This window comes from Somniosus microcephalus, chromosome 29, assembly GCF_052327205.1.
Source record: "Somniosus microcephalus isolate GS21.2 chromosome 29, FLI_Smic_1.0, whole genome shotgun sequence".
NCBI classification, from domain to species: Eukaryota; Metazoa; Chordata; class Chondrichthyes; order Squaliformes; family Somniosidae; genus Somniosus; species Somniosus microcephalus.
The window spans coordinates 11,002,630-11,028,430 of NC_141015.1; the positions used below are offsets into that span (position 1 = coordinate 11,002,630).

Below are 25,801 nucleotides of genomic sequence, written 5' to 3' on the forward strand. Positions count from 1 at the left end.
AGCCCAGGAAGGATCAGTGCACTACCTGCCACCAGCCCGATTAGCTGAAGCACCGTCGACAGGAACCAGGCCCCGCATCCGACAGCTTCTCCAGCAATCTTCAACTCTGCAAACACAGGGGCGGATGCCCACGGTCGACGCCCGTTTCTACTGCCTCTTACTTTCTTTTCTTTCTGGCCTCGACCTCTGCTCACTTCGCTGTAGGAATGGATCCCAGGAGGTGGTGCAGACTGTAGGTAGGTTCGTATCTGCTCGTCGCCAGTATTACGTCCGTGAATGATTGAGACACGGACAGCAGGAGTGGAACAAAACAAGTCTTTACTGATGGAAGTCAATAGTGAAACTAAAACAACAGAGGCGCACTAGCGCTTTTTATACAGGGGTGGTCACTGCCGGTACTGCAGTCTGAGACCAGTTATTCTCTTAAAGCTACATACACAACAATGCCCCCTGGTTATTGACCCCTTTACTAAGGGGAAAAGTTCCTTTCTATCTACCCTATCTATGACCCTCATAATTTTGTACACCTCAATCAGGTCCCCCCTCAGCCTTCTCTGCTCCAAGGAAAACAACCCCAGCCTGTCCAGTCTCTCTTCATAGCTGAAACGCTTCAGCCCAGGTAACATCCTGGTGAATCTCCTGTGCACCCTCTCTAATGCAATCACATCCTTCCTATAGTGTGGTGACCAGAACTGCACACAATATTCCAGTTGTGGCCTAACTAGCATTTTGTACAGCTTCATCATAACCTTCCTGCTCTTATATTCTATGCCTCGGCTAATGAAGGCAAGTATCTCATATGCCTTTTTAACCACCTTATCTACCTGTCCTGCTGCCTTCAGGGATCTATGTACATGCACACCGAGGTCCCTCTGACCCTCTGTCCTTCCTAGGGTCCCACCATTCATTGTGTATTCCCTTGCCTTGTTAGTCCTCCCAAAATGCATCACCTCACACTTTTCAGGGTTAAATTCCATTTGCCACTGTTCTGCCCATCTGATCAACCCATCTATATTGTCCTGTAGCCTGAGGCTTCCCTCCTCGCTATTTGCCACTCCACCAATTTTTGTTTCATCTGCGAACTTACTGATCATACCTCCTACATTCATATCTAAATCATTAATGTACACTACAAACAGCAAAGGACCAGTACCGATCCCTGCGGTACACCACTGAACACAGGCTTCCAGTCACTAAAACAATGTTCGACCATCACCCTCTGCCTCCTGCCACTAAGCCAATTTTGGATCCAATGTGACAAATTGCCCTGGATCCCATGGGCTCTTACCTTCTTGACCAGTCTCTCATGTGGGACTTTGTCAAAAGGCTTACTGAAGTCCATGTAGACTACATCAACTGCACTACCCTCATCCACACACCTAGTCACCCCCTCGAAAAATTCAATCAAATTGGTTAGACATGATCGCCCCCTGACAAAGCCATGCTGACTATCCTTGCCTCTCCAAGTGAAGACTAATTCTGTCCCTCAGAATTTTTTTCAATAATTTCCCTGGTTTATCCCCACTACCCTTCTTGAATAATGGTACTATGTTAGCTGTCCTCCAGTCCTCTGGCAGCTCCCCTGTGGCCAGAGATGTTCTGAGATTTTGTGTCAGAGCCCCTGCAATCTTCTCCCATTCCTCACACAGCAGCCTGGGATACATCTCGTCTGGGCCTGGGGATTTATCCACTTTTAAGCCCGCTAAAACCGCTAGTACCTCCTCCCTCTCAATACTAATTTGTTCAAGTATATCACAATCCCCTGCCTGATTCCTTCTCCATAGTGAACACAGATGCAAAATATTCATTTAAAACCTCACCTACATCTTCTGGCTCTACACACAGATTGCCACTTTGGTCCCTAATGGGCCCTACTCTTTCCCTGGTTATCCTCTTGCCCTTAATATACTTATAAAACACCTTGGGATTTTCCTTTATTTTGCCCGCCAGTGTTTTTTCATGCCCCCTCTTCGCTCTCCTAATTTCTTTTTTAAGTACCCCCCTGCACTTTCTATACTCCTCTAGGGCTTCCACTGTTTTTAGTCCTTTGTATCTGCCAAAAGCCTCCCTTTTTTTCCTAATCCATTCTTGTATATCCCTTGACATCCAGGGTTCCCTGGACTTGTTGGTCCCACCCTTGACCTTTACGGGAACATGTTGGCGTTGTACTCTCCCTATTTCCTTTCTGAATGACTCCCACTGCTCTGATGTGGATTTTCCTACAATTAGCTGATCCTAGTCCACTTTGGCCAGATCCTGCCTTCTCATATTAAAATTGGCCTTCCCCCCAATTTAGAACCTTTATTTCCGGTCCATCTTTGTCCTTTTGCATGACTACCTTAAATCTCACCGAATTGTGGTCACTGTCACCAAAATGCTCTCCTACTGACACTTCTACCACTTGCCCAGCTACATTTCCTAGAATTAGGTCCAGTACCGCCCCCTCTCTTGTAGGACTTTCTACATGCTGGCTCAAAAAGCTCTCCTGGATGCACTTTAAGAATTCTGCACCTTCTAAGCCTTTCACACTCTGACTATCCCAGTTAATATTGGGGAAGTTGAAATCCTCTACTATTGTTACCCTATTATTTCTACACTTCTCTGAGATGAGCCTACATATCTGTTCCTCTATCTGCCCCTGACTGTTTGGGGGCCTATAGTACACTCCCAGCAAAGTGCTTGCCCCCTTTTTGTTTTTAAGTTCTACCCATATGGCCTCATTAGAGGAACCTGCTAAGATATCATCCCTCCTTACAGCAGTAATTGACTCCTTGATTAATATTGCGACACCCCCTTCTCTTTTACACCCGCCTCTGTCTCGCCTGAAGATTCTATACCCCGGAATATTGAGCTGCCAGTCCTGCCCCTCCCTCAACCATGTCTCTGTGATAGCAACAATATCATACTCCCATGTGTTAATCAACACCTTCAATTCATCTGCCTTACTTGTAAGACTCCTTGCATTAAAATAAATGCAATCCAGCTTTGCCATACTCCCTTGTGCGTTACATATTTGCTCTGCCTTCCAGACTGACTTGTTTTTTCCTCTATATTTGGCTGTGCATCACCCCCTACTATATCTCCACTCCGTATCCCATCCCCCTGCCAAGTTAATTTAACCCCCCGCCTAACAGCACTAGCAAACCTGCCCGCAAGGTTGTTGGTCCCGTCCAACTTGTACAGGTCCCACCTTCCCCAGAAACAGACCCAGTGATCCAGGAAACTAAAGCCCTTCCTCCTGCACCAACTCTTTAGCCACGCATTCATCTACTCTATCCTCCTATTCCTATACTCACTAGCACGTGGCACCGGGAGTAATCCAGAGATTACAACCTTTGAGGTCCTGCTTTTTAATCTGCTACCTAGCTCCCTAAATTCTTGTTGCAGGGCCTCATCCCTCTTTCTACCCATATCGCTGGTAGCAATGTGAACCACGACCTCTGACTGTTCACCCTCCCCCTTCAGAATGCCCTGCAGCCGTTCAGTGACATCCTTGACCCTGGCACCAGGGAGACAACGTACCACCCTGGAGTCACGTCTGCGGCCGCAGAAACGCCTGTATATGTATACTTATATGCGTTTTTGTGTTTGTGTACGTGTTTGTGAGTGTGTGCGTGATTGTGAGTGTGTGTGCATGTTGGTGAGTGTGAATGTGCGCGAGTGTCAGTGTGTGTGTATATCTGTGTGAGTGTGTGAGTGTTTGTAATAACCTTCTGTGTGTTTTGTTCCAAAGACCACACGTGTTGCTATTTCACTGGGAGTGGGAGTAATTCTACCAAACTTAGTCATAACAATGAGCTTTGTTTATGCCTTGCTGGTTGAACAACAGCCCCTGGGACCAGACCCTGTCACAGGGATTTAAAGGAGCAGACCCTTCAACAAAAGCTGTTTTTAAAGAGCGACGTGCTGGGCACCAAATTCAACAGCGTTTGGAGGTCACGTCAGTTTATTTTCCAAATTTTCTCCTCTCATCTCCATGACTCTTGCTGGGAATCAGCAGGCCCTCTGGTATCTTGATCCGGTAATCATTCTGCATGTGTGAGCCAAAGCAGGGAGCGTGGGAAGGCTCTTTGACTGTGGGGGCATCACAGAAGAGCCCAATCTTTGCCTTGCCCACTCATACATGCGCCCTTTCCAGCAGGACTCATGAATAGGGATCGGAGCAGGAACTTTTCGTTGCTCCTCCCTTGACCCCCCCACTTCCCTAATGCCGGAGCCCTGAGAAGAGTTCGACCTCCTCTGAGGAGAAACAACTCGATGCAGACCTGGATCTGAATCTGGGTCATTCCACTCTGTATAGTTTAGTGCTTAACCCCCAGGGCTGCCGGAATGCTTTGTACAGGATGACTCCTGCGTAATTTGTACAGTAATCGGTCATTTAACACAGGGGGCTGAGATTGCTAAAAGAAAAAAAATGGGCAATACTTGACATTTGTTGAAATGAACGAGCCGCGAAGGAAGTTTCAGGAATGAATGTTTTTCGGAACACAACATTTCTGCGAATGCGATGCTGTTAAGTACTGCGTTAAAAATAGCAGCAAATCAGCACACACCTGCAGGAATCCTTTAATATTTCTCGAGGAGACCATCCAGCCTCTGAAACCATAAATGTCAAGGTTCGTTCTCCCACCTGGGGAATGTAGGCAGTCCAGGCATTGCAGCGCCAGAGTGGTTTTGGAAGTGCGGCGCATTTTCTACATAACTATTTCAATGTGGTAGGTTATGTTTGAAAATTGTTATGTTGTACAATTCATTTTCCAGTAAAACTGAACTGTCGAATCCTCCAGGGCTGTTTCATATCATCAGTTTTGCCCATTTAAATTTGACGGCGCCTCTGCAGATTTAAAGAGATTCTCAAAAGCCCAGTCCAATTTCCGTGGCAATTTTCTGCCAGCGGTTCCACTGATTGTTTATCGCCACGGATCCACCTGGCCTGCAGTAAACTCCCGCCGCTTGTGTATACGGGGGTGGAGAGTTTCTGAGATCACGCTGTGAGCCGCGCCTGCTGTCTGTGTGGGGGAGGGGGCTGTGAACATAGGAATAGGAAGATCCCATTCAGCCCCTCGAGCCTGTCCCGCCATTCAATTAGATCGCGGCTGACCTGTATCTTAACCCCTTCTACCCGCCTTGGTTCCGTAACCTTTAATGCTCTTACCCAACAAAAATCTAGCAATCTCAGTTTTGACATTTTCAATTGCCCCCCTCACCAGCCCCCCCGCCAGCCTCAGCAGCCTTTTTGGGGGAGAGAGTTGCAGATTTCCACTAGCCTTTGTGTGAAGAAGTGCTTCCTGACATCACCCCTCAATCCCTGCTGAGACTCCTCAGCCATAATCCGGAACATTGGCCCTACGATGCCAAAATCACACTTCAAAGTGTTAGCTACATTCAAATGATCAAATTTGCGATCAAGAGAATTTATGTCAAAGAGAATCTTGCTTGAATCTTATGTCGGAGATTTAATACGGCGTCTATGTATCAGACAGAACTCTGTCCCTCATTTCCAAGTTAACTGTCTGTCTGTACAGTTAATATAATTACTAAGTTAGAAACAGAAAATGCTGGAGAATTATAATTGCTAAGTTAGTTCCAGGATAGCTATAAAAATAAATCAGAGTTGGGTCACAATTTGACTTTGACAACGAATTGGTGGGACACTGAGGTGTCGGGGAAGGACCCACATGGTGCAGTGTCCCACCCAGCACCCTGTACAGTGACTCACCCAGCACCCTGTGCAGTGTCTCACCCAGCACCCTGTACAGTGACTCACACAGCACCCTATGGACAGTGACTCACCCAGCACCCTGTACAGTGACTCACCCAGCACCCTGTACAGTGACTCACCCAGCACCCTGTACAATGTCTCATCCAGCACCCTGTACAGTGACTCACCCAGCACCCTGTACAGTGACTCACCCAGCACCCTGTACAGTGTCTCACCCAGCACCCTGTACAATGTCTCACCCAGCACCCTGTACAGTGACTCACCCAGCACCCTGTACAGTGACTCACCCAGCACCCTGTACAGTGTCTCACCCAGCACCCTGTGGAGTGACCCAAACAGCACCCTGTGCAGTGTCTCACCCAGCACCCTGTAGTGTCTCACCCAGCACCCTGTACAGTGACTCACCCAGCACCCTGTACAGTGACTCACTCAGCACCCTGTACAGTGACCCACCCAGCACCCCATGCTGTGTCTCACCCAGCACCCTGTACAGTGACTCACCCAGCACCCTGTACAGTGTATCACCCAGCACCCTGTACAGTGACTCACCCAGCACCCTGTACAGTGACCCACCCAGCACCCTGTGGAGTGACTCACCCAGCACCCAGTACAGTGTCTCACCCAGCACCCTGTACAGTGACTCACCCAGCACTCTGTACAGTGTCCCACCCAGCACCCTGTGGAGTGACCCACCCAGCACCCTGTGCAGTGTCTCACCCAGCACCCTGTACAGTGTCTCACCCAGCACCCTGTGCAGTGTCTCACCCAGCACCCTGTGCAGTGTCTCACCCAGCACCCTGTACAGTGTCTCACCCAGCACCCTGTGCAGTGTCTCACCCAGCACCCTGTGCAGTCTCACCCAGCACCCTGTGCAGTGTCTCACCCAGCACCCTGTGCATTGTCTCACCCAGCACCCTGTGCATTGTCTCACCCAGCACCCTGTGCAGTGTCTCACCCAGCACCCTGTGCAGTGTCTCACCCAGCACCCTGTACAGTGTCTCACCCAGCACCCTGTGCAGTGTCTAACCCAGCACCCTGTACAGTGTCTCACCCAGCACCCTGTGCAGTGACCCACCCAGCACCCTGTACAGAGTCTCACCCAGCACCCTGTACAGTGTCTCACCCAGCACCCTGTACAGAGTCTCACCCAGCACCCTGTACAGTGTCTCACCCAGCACCCTGTACAGTGTCTCACCCAGCACCCTGTACAGTGACCCACCCAGCACCCTGTACAGAGTCTCACCCAGCACCCTGTACAGTGTCTCACCCAGCACCCTGTACAGAGTCTCACCCAGCACCCTGTACAGTGTCTCACCCAGCACCCTGTACAGAGTCTCACCCAGCACCCTGTACAGTGACCCACCCAGCACCCTGTACAGTGTCTCACCCAGCACCCTGTACAGTGTCTCACCCAGCACCCTGTACAGTGTCTCACCCAGCACCCCGTGCAGTATCTCACCCAGCACCCTGTACAGTGACCCACACAGCACCCTGTACAGTGTCTCACCCAGCACCCTGTGCAGTGTCTCACCCAGCACCCTGTACAGTGACCCACCCAGCACCCTGTACAGTGTCTCACCCAGCACCCCATGCAGTGTCTCACCCAGCACCCTGTACAGTGACCCACCCAGCACCCTGTGGAGTGACCCACCCAGCAGCCTGTGCAGTGACTCACCCAGCATCCTGTGCAGTGTCTCACCCAGCACCCTGTGCATTGTCTCACCCAGCACCCTGTGCATTGTCTCACCCAGCACCCTTTACAGTGACCCACCCAGCACCCTGTGGAGTGACCCACCCAGCACCCTGTGCAGTGTCTCACCCAGCACACTGTACAGTGACTCACCCAGCACCCTGTGCAGTGTCTCACCCAGCACCCTGTGCATTGTCTCACCCAGCACCCTGTGCAGTGACCCACCCAGCACCATGTACAGTGTCTCACCCAGCACCCTGTACAGTGTCTCACCCAGCACCCTGTGCATTGTCTCACCCAGCACCCTGTACAGTGACTCACCTAGCACCCTGTACAGTGTCTCACCCAGCACCCTGTACAGTATCTCACCCAGCACCCTGTGCAGTGTCTCACCCAGCACCCTGTGGAGTGACTCACCCAGCACCCTGTGCAGTGTCTCACCCAGCACCCTGTACAGTGACCCACCCAGCACCCTGTACAGTGTCTCACCCAGCACCCTGTACAGTGACCCACCCAGCACCCTGTACAGTGACTCACCCAGCACCCTGTGCAGTGTCTCACCCAGCACCCTGTACAGTGACCCACCCAGCACCCTGTACAGTGTCTCACCCAGCACCCTGTACAGTGTCTCACCCAGCACCCTGTACAGTGACCCACCCAGCACCCTGTACAGTGTCTCACCCAGCACCCCGTGCAGTGTCTCACCCAGCACCCTGTACAGTGACCCACCCAGCACCCTGTACAGTGTCTCACCCAGCACCCCATGCAGTGTCTCACCCAGCACCCTGTACAGTGACCCACCCAGCACCCTGTGGAGTGACCCACCCAGCACCCTGTGCAGTGTCTCACCCAGCACCCTGTACAGTGACTCACCCAGCACCCTGTGCAGTGTCTCACCCAGCACCCTGTGCAGTGTCTCACCCAGCACCCTGTGCAGTGTCTCACCCAGCACCCCATGCAGTGTCTCACCCAGCACCCTGTACAGTGACCCACCCAGCACCCTGTGGAGTGACTCACCCAGCACCCTGTGCAGTGTCTCACCCAGCACCCTGTGCAGTGTCTCACCCAGCACCCTGTACAGTGTCTCACCCAGCACCCTGTACAGTGTCTCACCCAGCACCCTGTACAGTGTCTCACCCAGCACCCTGTGCAGTGTCTCACCCAGCACCCTGTACAGTGTCTCACCCAGCACCCTGTACAGTGTTCCACCCAGCACCCTGTACAGTGTCTCACCCAGCACCCTGTACAGTGTCTCACCCAGCACCCTGTGGAGTGACTCACCCAGCACCCTGTGCAGTGTCCCACCCAGCACCCTGTGCAGTGTCTCACCCAGCACCCTGTGCAGTGTCTCACCCAGCACCCTGTACAGTGTCTCACCCAGCACTCTATACAGTGTTCCACCCAGCACCCTGTACAGTGTCTCACCCAGCACCCTGTGCAATGTCTCACCCAGCACCCTGTGCAGTGACTCACCCAGCACCATATGCCTTTTTAACCACCTTATCTACCTGTCCTGCTGCCTTCAAGGATCTCTGTACATGCACACCAAGGTCCCTCTGATCCTCTGTCCTTCCTAGGGTCGCACCACTCATTGTGTATTCAGAGTCCAGAGGTAACAAAGGCATTGATGCGGATTTCCGCAGCAGGTGAGCTGCGGCAGGGGCGGAGACGGTGATGTTAGGGATGTGGAAATAGGCATTCTTAGTGATGGAGAGGATATATCACTCCCTAAACCTCTCCACCTCTCCGCCTCTCTCTACCCCTTTAAGACGCTCCTTAAAACCTACCTCTTTTTGGCCAAGCTTTTGGTCACCTGCCCGAATATCTTCTTATGTAGCTCAGTCTTAAAATGTGTTTGATAATCGCTCCTGTGAAGCGCCGTGGGACATTTTACAACGTTAAAGGCGCTATATAAATACAAGTTGTTGTTGTTGTGTAAAGGATCTGTTTTAGATGAACCCAGAGTGTCAAAATGTATCTTATTGTAAGTTTTTCTGCTTCTGTTTGAAATATCAATTTGAACATAAAATCCTTTTTGATTTCACAGAGATGCCTGCACCAGTTACTGGATCATCAAGGTAGTCTGCATCGTCTTGGCATATTCGTTTTGTCAATTACAGGTTAGTTTCATAAATTAATTGGAGCTCCGAATCTATCAGTAACGCTATAGCTTTAATAACCAGTAACGTTTAATGGAGATCCATATACTGTGATATGGTTTGGAGTCCAGGGGAATCGAGGGATATGGGGATCGGGCGGGAAGGTGGAGTTCAGGTCGATGATCAGCCATGATCTCATTGAATGGCGGAGCAGGCTTGAGGGGCCGAATGGCCTACTCCTGCTCCTATTTCTTATGTTCTTAAGTGTGAATTTCAAACATTTTCCATTCTATAAATGTTAATAACAAAACAGCCCTTAACCCAAGGGTGGCCCTTGTAACCGATTTAACATCAAGGCCTTGAAGAGGGTGCAGAGGAGATTCACCAGAATGGTACCAGGGGTGAGGGACTTCAGTTACATGGAGGGACTGGAGAAGCTGGGGTTGTTCTCCTTCGAGCAGAGAAGGTTAAGGGGAGGATTTGATAGAGGTGTTCAAAATGATGAGGGGCTTTGATAGAATCGATAGGGAGAAACTGGTTCCACTGGCGAGAGGGTTGGTTACCAGAGGGCGCAGATTTAAGGTAATTGGCAATAAAGCCAGTGGAGAAATGAGGGGGAAAAAATGATGCAGCAAGTTGTTATGATTAGGGATGCTCTGGATGAAAGGGCGGTGGCAGCAGATTCAATAGTAACTTTCAAAAGGAAATTGGATAAACACTTGAAAAGGAATTTTTTTTAGGGCTATGAGGAAAGAGCAGGGGAGAGTGGGACTAATTGGATCGCTCTTTCAAATGGCCTCCTTCTGTGCTGTATCATTCTATGGTTCTATTCAATATTCAAAACCAATGGTATCACCAGAGTGGATTGTTGGGTGGGATCCTCATTACATTTTGTGTAAATTTAGGATGTAGTCTTGATAAAGCAATGACAGGGCGATTCCCCAGGGACCAGAGTATTGGAGTATTCATTGCTAAAGGTAACAGATTCATTGACAATGCAAACAATGCATACTGTCTTCAGTTTGGCATTATTTTAACAAGGCCTCAGTAGTTTTGTTTCTTCAATGTCCCATTAAGGATAAAAGTCTAAAGTAAATTCCTCCTCTAAAATTAGTGCCTTCTTAGAGCAGACCTTGTGGGCACATCTCTCCAGTTAGGTTTCAGCCCCTGCCACAGCACTGAAGCCCTATCCTCTGTGACTGCGACCATGGTGCACTATCCCTCCTTGTCCTTCTTGACATCTCTGCAGCCTTTGAGACAGTCAACCACACCTTCCTCCTCCAACACCTCTCCTCCGTGGCCAGCTCAGTGGGACTGCTCTCACTTGGTTCCACTCTTGCCTATTCGACCGTAGCCAGAGCATCTCCAGCAATGAGTTATCTTCCTGCCCCCTCGCCGTTATCTCTTGAGCCCCCCAAGGATCTTTCCTTGCCCGCCCCCAGCCTTCCTCCTCATCTACATGCTACCCCTTGGTGACATCACCCAAGACATGGGGTCAGCTCCCACACTGACAGCACACAGCTCTACCTTTCCATCACCTCTCTCGACCTTCCAGCGCCGCTGTGTGACATCCAAAGAAAGAAAGATTTGCATTTCTATAGCATCTTTCACGACCACTGGATGTCCCAAAGCGCTTTACAGCCAATGAAGTACTTTTGAAGTGTAGTCACTGTTGTAATGTAGGAAACGCGGCAGCCAATTTGCGCACAGCAAGCTCCCACAAACAGCAATGTGATAATGACCAGATAATCTGTTTTAGTGATGTTGATTGAGGGATAAATATTGGCCAGGACACCGGAGAGAACTCCCCTGCTCTTCTTCAAAATAGTGCCGTGGGATTTTTTATGTCCACTCAAGAAAGCAGACGGGGCCTCGGTTTAACGTCTCATCCAAAAGACGGCACCTCTGACAGTGCAGCACTCCCTCAGCACTGCACTGGAGTGTCAGGCTGGATATTTGTGCTGAAGTCTCTGGAGCAGGACTTGAACCCACAACCTTCTGACTCCGAGGCGAGAGTGCTGCCCACTGAGCCACGGCTGATACAGTCCCGGAGGAGCCAGAATTTCCTCAAATTAAATATTGGGAAGACAGAAGCCATTGTCTTTGACCCCCACCACAAGCTCCAGTGTAATTGGAAGGCAACAGCTAAGATTGGCTAGTGAGACAATGTACTTCCCTCAAACTCCAGTGCTATAAAGGTCACTTCCTCAATCCCTGACGAAGTGACCATTCTTCATCCACGAGCCCAGACAGTGAGTGGCACTGGCCATCTGACTGTAGAAGGCAGTGCGGCTGTACCCAATCCTGGTCTCAGCTGATAACCACACAGGGGCACTTTCCAGTCGGTGTCACTGGACAGGGATCAGAAATCCAGAGGTACTGAGGCCAACTGAACCTCTGCAAATGCTGAGCCAACTGAGAACAGTTGCATTCAAACCGCATATGGAGTGGGATCAGCGGTCGTGCTGAATGGGTTTGCACCTGTGTGCGAGCATGAGATAAAATTCAACACGGGGCCCGTGCTTTCAAAATTAGGAAAGGTTGTGAGATGGTAAATATTGCATAATTGTTCCTAATGGTTGTCTCAGCATGGGCTAAGGATTATTATAATGAGAAACAAGGGGGCATGGGCTGAGGATTATTATAATTAGAAAACTGAAAGGCAAAGTTCGAAGATTTGATTCCACACAGGGGACGATTCGAGTACTCAATGCTTTACAATAAGTGGTTATTGAGACAGAGACAATAAACAGTTTGTCAAAAGGAAATAATATAAAAGGGTGGCTAGAAATGAGAAAGCAGCAGACATCTTTAGTTGAAGTGCTCGTACTTAGACAGGCAAAATGGGCCGAATGGCCTCCCTCTGAGCGGTCAATTCTATTTCTAGAAGTTTTAGAGGGTGTGTTTTAGTGACAGAAATATTTGCACAGCTCAAATTCTGCAACTACATGCAAGAACAATAGCTGCATTCAGCAACTCTGACAAGTCCTCCAGATGGAGAGCGGTGTGTTCTTTTAAAAAAAAAAAAAATTGGCTTTGAACTTGAATTGCCTTTAACTGATGTACTGCCTACAAAGGTCAGCTTAATGCGCTGGGGGCTGTTTGGGGAACTGAAGGCCAGCTTCGAAAGATCTCGCTCCAACATTCTCCAGAGAGCCTTCTGACTGCCAAGCTCGATATCACGCCCTCCAAAACCTTGGGTTCCCAGGACTTTTGTTTAAAATCTGATCTTTATTGTCGAGGTCAATGGTGAACACACCGAATTATTTCAACGTTTGCACAAACAGTTCTGCTCTAAAGCAATACTGTATTACATAACGATTAAAAGGGCATCGCCTTGTGGGGGAGTGATTGGCCTAGAAATTCGGTGGGCTGCGCCACCAGTTAGCGCCCAAAGAGGGCACTTAGTGGCTTTAGCGCCACTGACCACGCCCCCCGCGAAATTTAGCGGGGTGCTAATGGCGGCGTTGGCCTGTAGTGCTGCACCGCAACCGATGACGTCATTGGTGTGCGCAGCGCCCCGCTACCGCCCCAATCGTGATATTGGGTCGCGCCCCCCGCTGTAACGCTGGTCGCAATTTGCGACCGGTTCAGGGGGGCCGACCTGTGGCGGTAGTGGTGCTAATTAAAGGGGAGGTGCGAGGCGGCCATTTTTTTTGCTGGCCGCCTGCCAGCACCTCCTCGCGCCGCCATCCCCGGCCTCCTGAGCCCCCCCCCGGGCAGTACCGGCTGTGTCCCAAGAGCCCGGCACCTCTCCTCGGTGCCGGGCTCTTTTGCCGGCATTCGCGATCTCTGATCGCGCTGGTGCAGGCCCCTCCCCTTTAAGAAGGGGAGGAAGGCCTGCAGTACCGCAGCACGTTGCGCTGCGATATTCAGTTGCAGCACCCCAAGAGGGACGCGGGGCGCCTCGAGCAGCGCCCCGCTTCCATTTGGGGCGCTGAAACTGAATATCGGGCTGGCGCAAGCGGCTCCGTCCGGAGCGGTAATTCCGGCGCCCAGGCGAGCTTGGCGCCCAAATGGGGCGCCACCGAATTTCTAGGCCATTGAGTTTTATGGGAGGGAGAAGATTGTGGTGTCTTTTTTTGTTAACCGAGTGTAGCTGAGTGAATTGATGGTACAATTCAAGTACACTTGCTGAAGACTTTTCATATGAAAGCGATGCCTCATTAATTGTGTAGAGGGAACCCATTATCCCAAAGGAATTGTGATTGTCTTGGCAGTGTCATGCAACAGGAATGGCAAACAAATAACTGGGTTGTAAGAAAGATCATAGAATCCTAGAATAGTACAGCACAGAAGGAGGCGATTCGGCCCATCGAGTCTGTACCGGCTCTTTCGAAGAGCAATCCAGTTAGTCCCACTCCCCCGCTCCTTCCCCATATCCCAGCAATTTTTTCTCCTCCAAGTATTTATCCAATTCCCCTTTTGAAGGCTACTATTGAATCTGTTTCCACCGCCCTATCAGGCAGCGCCTTCCAAATCCTAACCACTCGGTGCGTAAAAAAGTTTTTCCTCATGTCGCCTCTGGTTATTTTGCCAATCACGTTAAATTTGTGCCCTCTCATTATCAGCCATTGGAAACAGTTTCTCTTTATTTTCTTTATCTTTACTTACTCCAACTAAATCCTTCATGATTTTAATTTATTTTGATGAAAATACAGAGAATCTTCCCGAACGACGGGCACATGTTGTCCCTGTTTATTGGCAACTTTCCTCTTCTTGAGAAAAACTAAAACGGAGAAAAGTTTGATGCCCACACACTCGTTGCCCCCTGAGCTTTACGGGATCTTAGGATGTTGTAATTAGCCGTAATGCCCGGGGTAAGGAGGGGAGATGGGGATCCTGCTCCTGATTAGTAACCAGCGACCCTTGTATGTACGTGGACCATGGGCTCGAATGTGGTGCCTCCCGTGGTTAAACACCTTGCCAACACTCACTTGGGCCAGGTGTCGGAGGACAACCCGTCCTGTGGAACTAGAAAGAAAGAAACAAAGAAAGACTTGCATTTCTATGGCGCCTTTCACGACCACCGGACGTCCCAAAGCGCTTTACAGCCAATGAAGTACTTTTGAAGTGCAGTCACTGTTGTAATGTGGAAAACACAGCAGCCAATTTGCGCACAGCAAGCTCCCACAAACAGCAATGTGATAATGACCAGATCATCTGTTTTTTTAGTGATGTTGATTGAGGAATAAATATTGGCCAGGACATCGGCGATAACTCCCCTGCTCTTCTTCGAAATAGTGCCATGGGATCTTTTATGTCCACCTGAGAGAGCAGACGGGGCCTCGGTTTAACATCTTGTCCGAAAGACGTCATAGAGTCATACAGTCATAACGGCACAGAAGGAGGCCATTCGGCCCATCGAGTCCGTGCCGGCTCTCTGCAGAGCAATCCAGTCAGTCCCATTCCCCCGCTCTATCCCCGTAGCCCTGCAAGTTTATTTCCCTCAAGTGCCTATCCAGTCTCCCCTTGAAAACATTGAGTGTCTCCGCTTCCACCACTTCCGTCGGCAGCGAGTTCCAGGTCCTCACCACTCGCTGGAGAAAAAAGTTTTCCCTCACGTCCCCCCTGTATCTCTTGCCCAGAACCTTAAATCTGTGTCCCCTAGTCCTTGTACCATCAACTAGTGGAACAGCCTTTCCCCGTCTAGCCTATCCAAACCCGTCATAATCTTGTACACCTCGATCAAATCACCCCTCAACCTCCTTTGCTCTAATGAAAACAAATCCAGCTTCTCCAACCTGTCCTTGTAGCTAAGATCCCCCATCCACGGAACCATTCTGGTAAATCTCCTCTGCACCCTCTCAAGGGCCTTCACATCCTTCCTAAAGTGTGGTGACCAGAACTGGATGCAGTACTCCAGTTGTGGCCTAACCAGCGCTTTATAAAGGTTCAGCATAACTTCTCTACTTTTGTACTCAATACCTCTATTTATGAAGCCCAAGATCCCATATGCTTTGTTAACCACTCTCTCAATATGTCCTGCCACCTTCAGGGACCTATGCACATTAGCTCCCAGGTCCCTCTGTCCCTGCACACTCTTTAAAACTGTGCCATTAAGTGTATATTGCCTCTCCCTGTTCCTTTTGCCAAAATGCATCACCTCACACTTCTCTGTATTAAATTCCATCTGCCACTTGTCCTCTCCAACAGTGCAGCAATACTGCAGCAAGAGCCACACCTTCAGGAGAGAAGGGCTGAATATAGGGGCAGAGGGAAGTTATGAAGTCAAACAGAAATTAGCTCCTTGATTTCAATTCCAGATACTGGTCAAAGATTTCACCCACTCGGACTTTGGGACAAGTTATTTGAAAATAACTCCAGCCAGGCATTGTGTCTCCAGTGATGCGTTGTGTACTTTATTGTACATCTCTTTCCCCTCTCTTATGCACAGGTCCACGTATAACAAGAGACACTTCAGAGACGTTTGTATAAGATGTTCAGCTTGTAAATGTGAGCGTTTTATTTGCAACAGAAAAAACTCTCCCAATTCTCTCTCTTCCTCACCTGGTTCGGTTCCACAGGTGCAGTCTGGAAGGTTTATATTCATTGGATTTTAGATAAAGAAAGAAAGAAATGTATTTTTATAGAAACTTCCACATCTGCAGAATCACTCAAGCACTTCACAGTCACTGACGTTTTTTTCAGTGCAGTTACCGTCTATTTTTAGGCAAGCGCGGCCGCCAATTTGCACGCAGCAATGTCTCCCAAGCAACAATGAGACAAATGGCCAGATAATCTGGTTTTTCTTTGGTGTTGCTCGAGGGATCGATATTTGGCCAGGATTCTGAAAGAACTTCCCAGAGATCTTTTATGTCCCCCTGAGCAGGTAGACGGTCCTTTGGTTTAATGTCTCATCCAAAAGACAGCCTGTCTGAGCAATGTTCCGTTTAGTTCTATTTTTGGGCGCGCGGCCCCTTTAAGGGGTTTTTCCCATTTGAAAGCCGGTGAGCCGACTGCGCGGGCGCTGCAGGGCACCGTGCTGTCACGCAGCTTAAAGGGGGCATCGCCTCTGAGGTAGCACTGCACTGATGTGTCTTCGGTTACGTGCTCCCGGAGTGGGGCTTGAACCCCACAACCCTCTGATGCAGAGTCCAGAGCGCTATCACTGAGCCAAGGCTGATTTCTGATAAATTAAATCCGATATAAGGACAGTTTCAGCTGGCTGGATCTTTAAGGGAATCCCTACGCCTGTGGGGATGGGTGGCCCATATACGTAACTGAACAGATGCACCCACATACTCAATGAGATTTAGTTGGCCTCGGTGTTTGTGCTTGTATTCAGAATTAATTAAGCCAATGACTGTTTGATAGTGAGGGCAACCTCTCATTAAAACATTAATAAATGTGAGCCCACAGACCAGGGGAATAGACAACTTCATTATCTCTGCCTGAACTGTCAAGGAGAATATTTCAGAAAGATACTGAACGTCTCGGCATTAACTCCTTGCCTGCCACGATGCAGCGCCTGTTGAACTCTCAGGTTATTGTTTGTTCGTTCCAGAGTGATTGTGATCTGAAAGGTTTCTGTGTAGACACAAATCACAGGACTGGGTGCTTAATATTCGTTCAGTTATGAACTGAGATTTTTGCCATTAAATTCGACTCCGTAGCACCCATTTTTTTGGCGCTTTGTGGGGGCCGATTTGGGTCCAAAATGGCATCTGCGGCACACGCGCACGCTTCTGGTGCAGGTCGTTAGTGCGGGCGCTGGGAACGTGTGCTGGAAGTATGCAGAGTGCGCAGATGGTGATGACAATCAGCGTGCAATGCTGATTTGATGCCAGTGCTGCCATTTTCCACCTCAACGCTCCAGCTAACGCCGTCTCTTAAACATGTACAGCTGAACATGTGTTCAGCAGCAGGAAGGACCCCCACCAGCGCTATTTAAAGGGATCATCACATGCTTTCAGGTTAGCTGCTGATTGATTCCTACTGGCCCTTACTGTGTTCGTAGAAGTGTTTGGTGGTCTACTATCTGATTTGAAGTTGTTGAAGTCTCCAGGGAGTGGTGTGACAGGTTACCTCAAGGCTTCTACTCAGACCAGTTGCTCCCCAGACGGTGCAGTAGTTTGTATTCCCCTTGGCCTGCAGCATGACAGGGAGAATGAGCAATCTCTGTCCCTTTCTCTGTCTCTGTTTCTTTCTCCATCTCTCTCTCTCTGTCTCTCTCTGTGTCTCTGTCTTTTTCTCTGAGTCTCTCTCTGTCTCTTTGTCGCTCTGTCTCTTTCTCCATCTTTTTCTCTGTTCTCTCTCTCTATCTCACTCTCTCTGCTCTGTCGCTGTCTCTTTCTCTGTGTCTCCCTCTCTCTCTTTCTCTGCCTCTTTCTTTGTATCTCCCTCTCTCTCTGTCTCTCTGTCTCTTTCTCTGTGTCTCTGTCTCTCTGTCTCTCTCTCCCTGTCTCTCTCTCTGTCTCTTTCTCTGTGTGTCTCTCTCTGTTTCTCTCTCTGTCTCTTTCTCTGTCTCTTTGGCCTAGAAATTCGGTGGGCTGCGCCACCAGTTAGTGCCTAAAGAGGGCACTCAGTGGCTTTAGCGCCACTGGCCACGTCTCCTGCGATATTTAGCTGGGGCGCTAATGCGGCGTTAGCCTGTTGCGCTGCGCCGCCACCGATGACGTCATCAGTGTGCGCAGCGCCCCGCTACCGCCCCGATCTCGATATTCGGTAGCGCCCGCCTCTGTAGCGCCGTTTGCAAATCGCGCCCGGTTCACGGGGCCTTCCTGTGGCGGCAGTGGTGCAAATTAAGGTGGAGGTGTAGGGCGGCCGTTTTTTTCGGCGGCCGCCTGCCAGCACCTCCGTCCCCGGCCTCCTGATCTCCCCCCGCAGCAGTGCCGGCTGTTTTCCCAGAACCCGGCACTTCTCCTCGGTGCCGGGCTCTTTTGCCGGCACTCGCGATCGGGGATCGCACTGTTGCAGGCCCCTCCCCCTTAAGAATGGGAGGAAGGCCTGCAGTACCGCAGCGCGCCGTGCCGCAGCGTGTGGCGCTGTGGCACGTTGCGCTGTGATATTCAGTTTCAACGCCCTAAGAGGGACGCGGAGCGCCTCGAGCCTCGCCCCGTGCCCCTCTTGGGGCGTTCAAGCTGAATTTCCGGCGGTCGCTACTGCTCCGATCGCAGCGCTAATTCCAGCGCCCAGGCGAGCTTGGCGCCCCGTTTGTGGCCCCACCGAATTTCTCCCCCTTTATCTTTCTGTCTGTTCTCTCTCTCTCTATCTCACTCTCTCTGCTCTATCGCTGTCTCTTTATCTCTCTGTCTCTCTCTGTTCTCTCTCTCTGTGCTCTCTCGCTCTGACTCTCTGCCTCTCTTTCTCTGTGTCTCTGTGTCTCTCTTTCTCTGTGTCTCTCTTTCTCTGTGTCTGTCTCTGTGTGTGTGTGTCTTTCTCTGTCTCTTTCTCTCTTTCTCTTTCTCGGTGTCTCTTTGTCTCTCTGCCTCTTTCTCTGTGTCTCTCTCTGTCTCTGCCTCTCTCTTTTTCTCGGTGTCTCTCTGCCCTAACTCTACAGCCTCTGTTTCTTGTTCTGCTCTATTCCCTGGACTGCAGTTGAAACTTCAATGAAACATTTAAAGATGTGACAGACGTCTGGTTAATGTAATCATGTTATTGTGAAATATATTTTCCTTTAAATTCTTAATTGGAACAGTAGAAATTTTAGTTACTGGTGGAAAAATGGCATCTGAAAAAAATTTCAGAAAGCATTTTGAGAGAATTGTGGGAACCTGGTGACCAGATTGTGCACTCGGTGTGAGCAAATCCCATGATAAACGTGGACATGGGAATTAAAAATGGAAGAAGTTGACACCAAAAGTGCGACAAAAACGTGACAACAGGAAGTCAAATGCTACAGACAGGAAGTGCGCGCCGATATAAAATGTTATATAAGATTCCAATGGATGTTCTGTGTAATTAGAGTTGAATGAATGGTCCTGGGAGTTAGTGCCGAAAATGAATGTTTCTGTCGTGGTAATTACAACACAATTAGTTCCTGATTGTACATTTCTTAACTCCTGCTGGAAGTGTCAGTTTTCACTAACGCTGCATGTGTAGGTAACAAATTGGAAGGTGTAAAATGCTTTGGTGTGTGTCAGAGTACCAGCTGTGGGCCGCGGGGGCTAGTTTCCCCACACAATCCTGCAGCTCCATACTCAGTACTAATTATCCTGTTGAGCGAACAGATCCCGACACCAAAACAGACACTCGTTTCAAACAGGAGTTTGGTGTCAAGGGGACAAGGCCTCACAGAGTAAGGGGAAGTGTTCAGTTGAGGAGCACACTATAGTCTCCATTTTATGACCCTGCACTGTTTGCGGTTACCTCGTCCATCACCAGACTGTATCGGCAGGTCCACCTCTATGATGAAAACCTCCCTCTCAGCCATATTTCAGTGTTACGGCCTGCAGCCCATTGCTTTCTGAGGTGCGATTTTATATATGGTTCGACTTTGTGTGGTGCAGTATTGTTCAGTGCTGTGGAGTATCGGTGCCTGGCTTCACCTATTTTTGGTGGGTAAGCGTTTCGAGGGGTATGGAGCTAAGGTGGGTAAATGGAGTTGAGGTACAGATCAGCCCTGGTCTCATTGAATGGCAAAGCAGGCCCGAGGGGTTGAATGGCCTCCATCTGTTCCTACGTCCTGTGTTCCTATTGTAGATTGGTGTGTTCACTGCGGGCTGGTGCTCGAGGGAGCTGGAATGCTTACTATGCAGACAGGACCCTAGGAATAATCAAGGCCATGCGAGCTTCATCTCAGTGATGGGCCACTTTGGTATGTTCTCCAAATTTATCAGGTAAAGTAAAGGTCAAAGGGCTCCAACGATATCTTGTGGTTCAAGGGCTGAAAATAGAATTGTCACAGGGGTTCTCCCAAATTCTTGATGTAACTTCGGCAGAGGATTGACGGAATCCCTGGAGAATCTCTCCTAAAACTCTACCTCCGGTGATGCACCAGGTCATTAACCCAGCAGGCACAGCGTTTGAGTCCAGGCCTCTGGTAATTGCAGTCAGGTATTGCAGCGGGCTTCATTGCCCCGAGACTAAGAGCGAGGGGTCGACTCCAGACTGCCCCTGCTGGTAAGGGTCTGAAAGTCGAGTGAGGCCATAAAATGACTTGGCTGTGATGCCTTCACAGTTGAATAGCAGGACATTGCTATTCATTTGGGCAGTAAGAGTGGCTGTGGGATACGTGTGCTGTCTGTTGCAGGGGTACAGTTCCACAGACACTGACTCTCGCTGGGGTACAGTTCCACAGACACTGACTCTCACTGGGGTACAGTTCCACAGACACTGACTCTCACTGGGGTACTGTTCCACAGACACTGACTCTCACTGGGATTCAGTTCCACAGACACTGACTCTCACTGGGGTACAGTTCCACAGGCACTGACTCTCACTGGGATTCAGTTCCACAGACACTGACTCTCACTGGGATTGAGTTCCACAGACACTGACTCTCACTGGGGTACTGTTCCACAGACACTGACTCTCACTGGGGTACAGTTCCACAGACACTGACTCTCACTGGGGTACAGTTCCACAGGCACTGACTCTCACTGGGGTACAGTTCCACAGACACTGACCCTCACTGGGGTACAGTTCCACAGACACTGACCCTCACTGGGGTACAGTTCCACAGACACTGACTCTCACTGGGGTACAGTTCCACAGACACTGACTCTCACTGGGGTACAGTTCCACAGACACTGACCCTCACTGGGGTACAGTTCCACAGACACTGACCCTCACTGGGGTACAGTTCCACAGACACTGACCCTCACTGGGGTACAGTTCCACAGGCACTGACTCTCACTGGGGTACAGTTCCACAGACACTGACTCTCACTGGGGTACAGTTCCACAGACACTGACTCTCACTGGGGTACAGGTCCACAGACACTGACTCTCACTGGGGTACAGTTCCACAGACACTGACTCTCACTGGGGTACAGTTCCACAGACACTGACTCTCACTGGGGTACAGTTCCACAGACATTGACTCTCACTGGGGTACAGTTCCACAGACATTGACTCTCACTGGGGTACAGTTCCACAGACATTGACTCTCACTGGGATAAATCTCGGCCTGATGCCAAGCATCAACAATGGGAATCAATAAACAGAAAAGCAGCAGCACGAGACAAATGGGATCGTTGAACCATGAGAGAGCGGCCGGGGAGGCAGAGAGAATGAATGGAAGTTATGGGTAAGCCGTGAGGAGCCAGTGTCAAATCATGGTGCAATATACAAGTTCTATATACTGCTGATGGCGGTAATAGACTCCTAATGATGTCATCAAACACTCGTCAGTCAATCTCCGCTGATTTATGATCCATTCAATCACTTTATTAAATTACTGAAACTTCAATGGGCCATCCCTGACCAAATAGGGTATGAAGCACAAGGACCACTAGCTCCCCCGATGGCTCGGTGACTAACTGCATCACCCCAGCGCCAAACAGACTGGGTCCCAGGGTCAATATCGACTCTGTTGAATCAGTCTGGGTGCTGCAGCTTGTGTGATTCTCATCTGGGGATGTAAATAAACACTGTGGAACTGTACCCCAGTGAGCGTCAGTGTCTGTGGAACTGTACCCCAGTGAGAGTCAGTGTCTGTGGAACTGTACCCCAGTGAGAGTCAGTGTCTGTGGAACTGTACCCCAGTGAGAGTCAATGTCTGTGGAACTGTACCCCAGTGAGAGTCAGTGCCAGTGGAACTCTACCCCAGTGAGATTCAGTGTCTGTGGAACTGTACCCCAGTGAGAGTCAGCGTCTGTGGAACTGTACCCCAGTGAGAGTCAGTGCCTGTGGAACTGTACCCCAGTGAGAGTCAGTGTCTGTGGAACTGTACCCCAGTGAGAGTCAGTGTCTGTGGAACTGTACCCCAGTGAGAGTCAGTGCCTGTGGAACTGTACCCCAGTGAGAGTCAGTGTCTGTGGAACTGTACCCCAGTGAGAGTCAGTGTCTGTGGAACTGTACCCCAGTGAGAGTCAGTGCCAGTGGAACTCTACCCCAGTGAGATTCAGTGCCTGTGGAACTGTACCCCAGTGAGAGTCAGTGCCTGTGGAACTGTAACCCTCCCTATCTCTGTCACCTCCTCCAGCCCTACAACCCTCCCTATCTCTGTCACCTCCTCCAGCCGCACAACCCTCCCTGTCTCTGTCACCTCCTCCAGCCCTACAACCCTCCCTATCTCTGTCACCTCCTCCAGCCCTACAACCCTCCCTATCTCTGTAACCTCCTCCAGCCCCTACAATCCTCCCTATCTGTGTAACCTCCTCCAGCCCTACAACCCTCCCTATCTCTGAAACCTCCTCCAGCCCCAACAACCCTCCCTGTCTCTGTAACCTCCTCCAGCCGCACAACCCTCCCTATCTCTGTAACCTCCTCCAGCCGCACAACCCTCCCTATCTCTGAAAGCTCCTGCAGCCTTACAACCCTCCCTATCTCTGTCACCTCCTCCAGCCCTACAACCCTCCCTCTCTCTGTAACCTCCTCCAGCCCCTACAACCCTCCCTATCTCTGTAACCTCCTCCAGCCCCAACAACCCTTCCTATCTCTGTAACGTCCTCCAGACCCTACAACCCTCCCTATCTCTGTCACCTCCTCCAGCCCAACAACCCTCCCTATCTCTCACCTCCTCCATCCCTACAACCCTCTCTATCTCTCACCTCCTCCAGCCGCACAACCCTCCCTATCTCTGTCACCTCCTCCAGCCACACAACCCTCAGTGAACTCTGCGTTCCTGCAATTCTGGCCTCTTGTGCATCCCCCACTCCCTTCACTCCAGCATTGGTGGCCGTGCCTTCAGCTGCCTGGGCCCTCAGCTCTGGAATTCCCTCCCTAAACCTCTCCGCCTCTCTACCTCTCTCTCTTCCTTTAAGACCCCTCCTTAAAATCTACCCCTTTGGCCCAGCCTTTGCTCACCTGTCCTAATGTCGCCTTCTTTGGCTTGGTGTGTAATTTTGCCTGATAACGCTCGTATGAAACGCCTTGGGGCGTTTTACTACGTTAAAGGCACTAAATAAATACAATTTGTTGTTGTTCTTTTGTTTGGATTGCGACATGCTTCGCTGTGCGCCTCAGTTATATCTTGGCTTCTCCAACTATTGCATGGAGGGAGTTGGCAGGGCAGCAGAGTGCCTCTTTTACACTGAAAGGTGACTCTTACTCGTTGACAGCCTTGTAGGAGAAGCAACAGCCTGACGGACTGGAATCTGGTTTTACAGTCACGGAAGGATTTGTACTCGTCCTTTGTGTGTTTTGGATCATATAATGGAATAAATTCCGTAAGTTACCATCCCAAGGGAGCAGCCCCTGTACAATGGGTGAGCTGATAACATACAGGAAGTATTTTAGTTACACATCTACAGCTAACTTTCCTCCAACCTCCAAAGAATATACTTTTGTCAATAAAATGCAATTTTTAGATGATTTAAAAAAAAGAATCTACATATGTCTATAAAATCTATATACAGGAAACTTTCGTTTAAACGAAGGTTAAATGTCCGGACCGCTCTATCCACCGGCAAAATTCAGGAGTCGGTTCAGATAAGTTTTTTTACTTTTCGTTGCTTTTTTTCTCCAGTCGTGGCTCTGCAAGCGTCTAGCTGAAGCTGTTGCTTAGCTACAGAGACGTTTGCAAGCTGCGCCGACTGTTTTGAAGCTGTTGCTAAGCAACAGGGTTTGTTGCTTCAGACGGAGCTCAGAAGCTCCGTATGTTTTAACATGAGCGCTCGTTTCTCCGGCAGTGTTGATCGACCGGCACCAGCTCGGTCCCGTCAGTGCCGGATACCAGAAAGTTTCCTGTACCTCACAGGAAAGATGGAACAGGCTGGGGCTCTTTTTGCGAGGTAAGAGAAGACTGAGGGGTGACCTGATAGAGGCCTTTAAGATGATGAAAGGGGTTCGATAGGGTTGACGTAGAGAGGATGTTTCCACTTGTTGGGTAATCCAAAACTAGGGGCCATAAATATAAGATAGTCACTAATAAATCCAATAGGGAATTCAGGAGAAACTTCTTTACCCAGAGAGTGGTGAGAATGTGGAACTCGCTGCCACAGGGAGTGGTTGAGGCGAATAGCAGAGATGTATTTAAGGGAAAGCTAGATAAACACATGAGGGAGAAAGGAATAGAAGGATCTGTTGATAGGGTGAGATGAAGAGGGGCTTGTGTGGAGCATAAACACCGGCATAGACCTGTTGGGCCGACTGGCCTGTTTCTGTGCTGTAGATTTTATGTAAAAATATACATACTGCCTTATATATATATGCAAGTCTTTCTTTCTTTTAATCCATCTGTTGGGCTAGTTCCTCAGCTGCCACTGGCACCTGAGAAGGCCCAACAGTACAGGACTGTGCTTATGTCAGTCACTCCCTTCACTGAGAGCTGGGCTAAGTTCCTTCCTTTATGTATGTAATAGAAGAACTAACAGCAAAGTATGGAGCGCATGGCATCATTATCCCTCGAGCCCCACTGTGACCATGCCTCAATAAGGGGCATCGCTATCTCTCATGCCCCACTGTGACCATGCCTCAATAAGGGGCATCAATATCCCTCGTGCCCCACTGTGACCATGCCTCAATAAGGGGCATCGCTATCCCTCGTGCCCCACTGTGACCATGCCTCAATAAGGGGCATCGCTATCCCTCGTGCCCCACTGTGACCATGCCTCAATAAGGGGCATCAATATCCCTCGTGCCCCACTGTGACCATGCCTCAATAAGGGGCATCAATATCCCTCATGCCCCACTGTGACCATGCCTCAATAAGGGGCATCGCTATCCCTCGTGCCCCACTGTGACCATGCCTCAATAAGGGGCATCAATATCCCTCGTGCCCCACTGTGACCATGCCTCAATAAGGGGCATCACTATCCCTCGTGTCCCACTGTGACCATGCCTCAATAAGGGGCATTGCTGTCCCTCGTGCCCCACTGTGACCATGCCTCAATAAGGTATAGGAGTAGCACAGGAAGAACAGGCCCCTTCACCACAAGAAAACCAAATTGTCCATCACTTTGAACTGCCAGCACAGGGCCCTGATGTCGAGGAGGCGTTTATGATTTACAAATCGACGTAACTTACTTCGGTTTTTTTTTCTGTGTTGTCATACCATTGTTCGTTGATCTGTGTTGGCAGCTCTGCTGAATTATTCAGAGTGCTGTCAGGTAGGCCCCGCTTGTTGCCGTGGCAATGTTGTTCCAGAACTTTTTTTTAAACCGCTTGGGAATAAACAAGAGAATAATCTAGAGAAGCAACAAAGCCTGGGCAGCCCAACGTTCTGCATGGGAGTCATCAGAGC

At 49.8% G+C, this 25,801-nt stretch overlaps 1 protein-coding gene across 2 annotated transcripts in view; it reads left to right on the forward strand.

Moving 5' to 3' along the window:
* The window catches only part of LOC147098469 (sorbin and SH3 domain-containing protein 1-like), a 356,822-nt gene that overhangs the window by 24,657 nt on the left and 306,364 nt on the right, over positions 1-25,801 (forward strand). For both annotated transcript variants that reach the window (XM_085970173.1, XM_085970194.1), the window contains exon 2: positions 9,460-9,532. The gene's annotated coding sequence lies outside the window, so the exon portion shown is untranslated. The remainder of the gene's footprint in view (positions 1-9,459; positions 9,533-25,801) is intronic.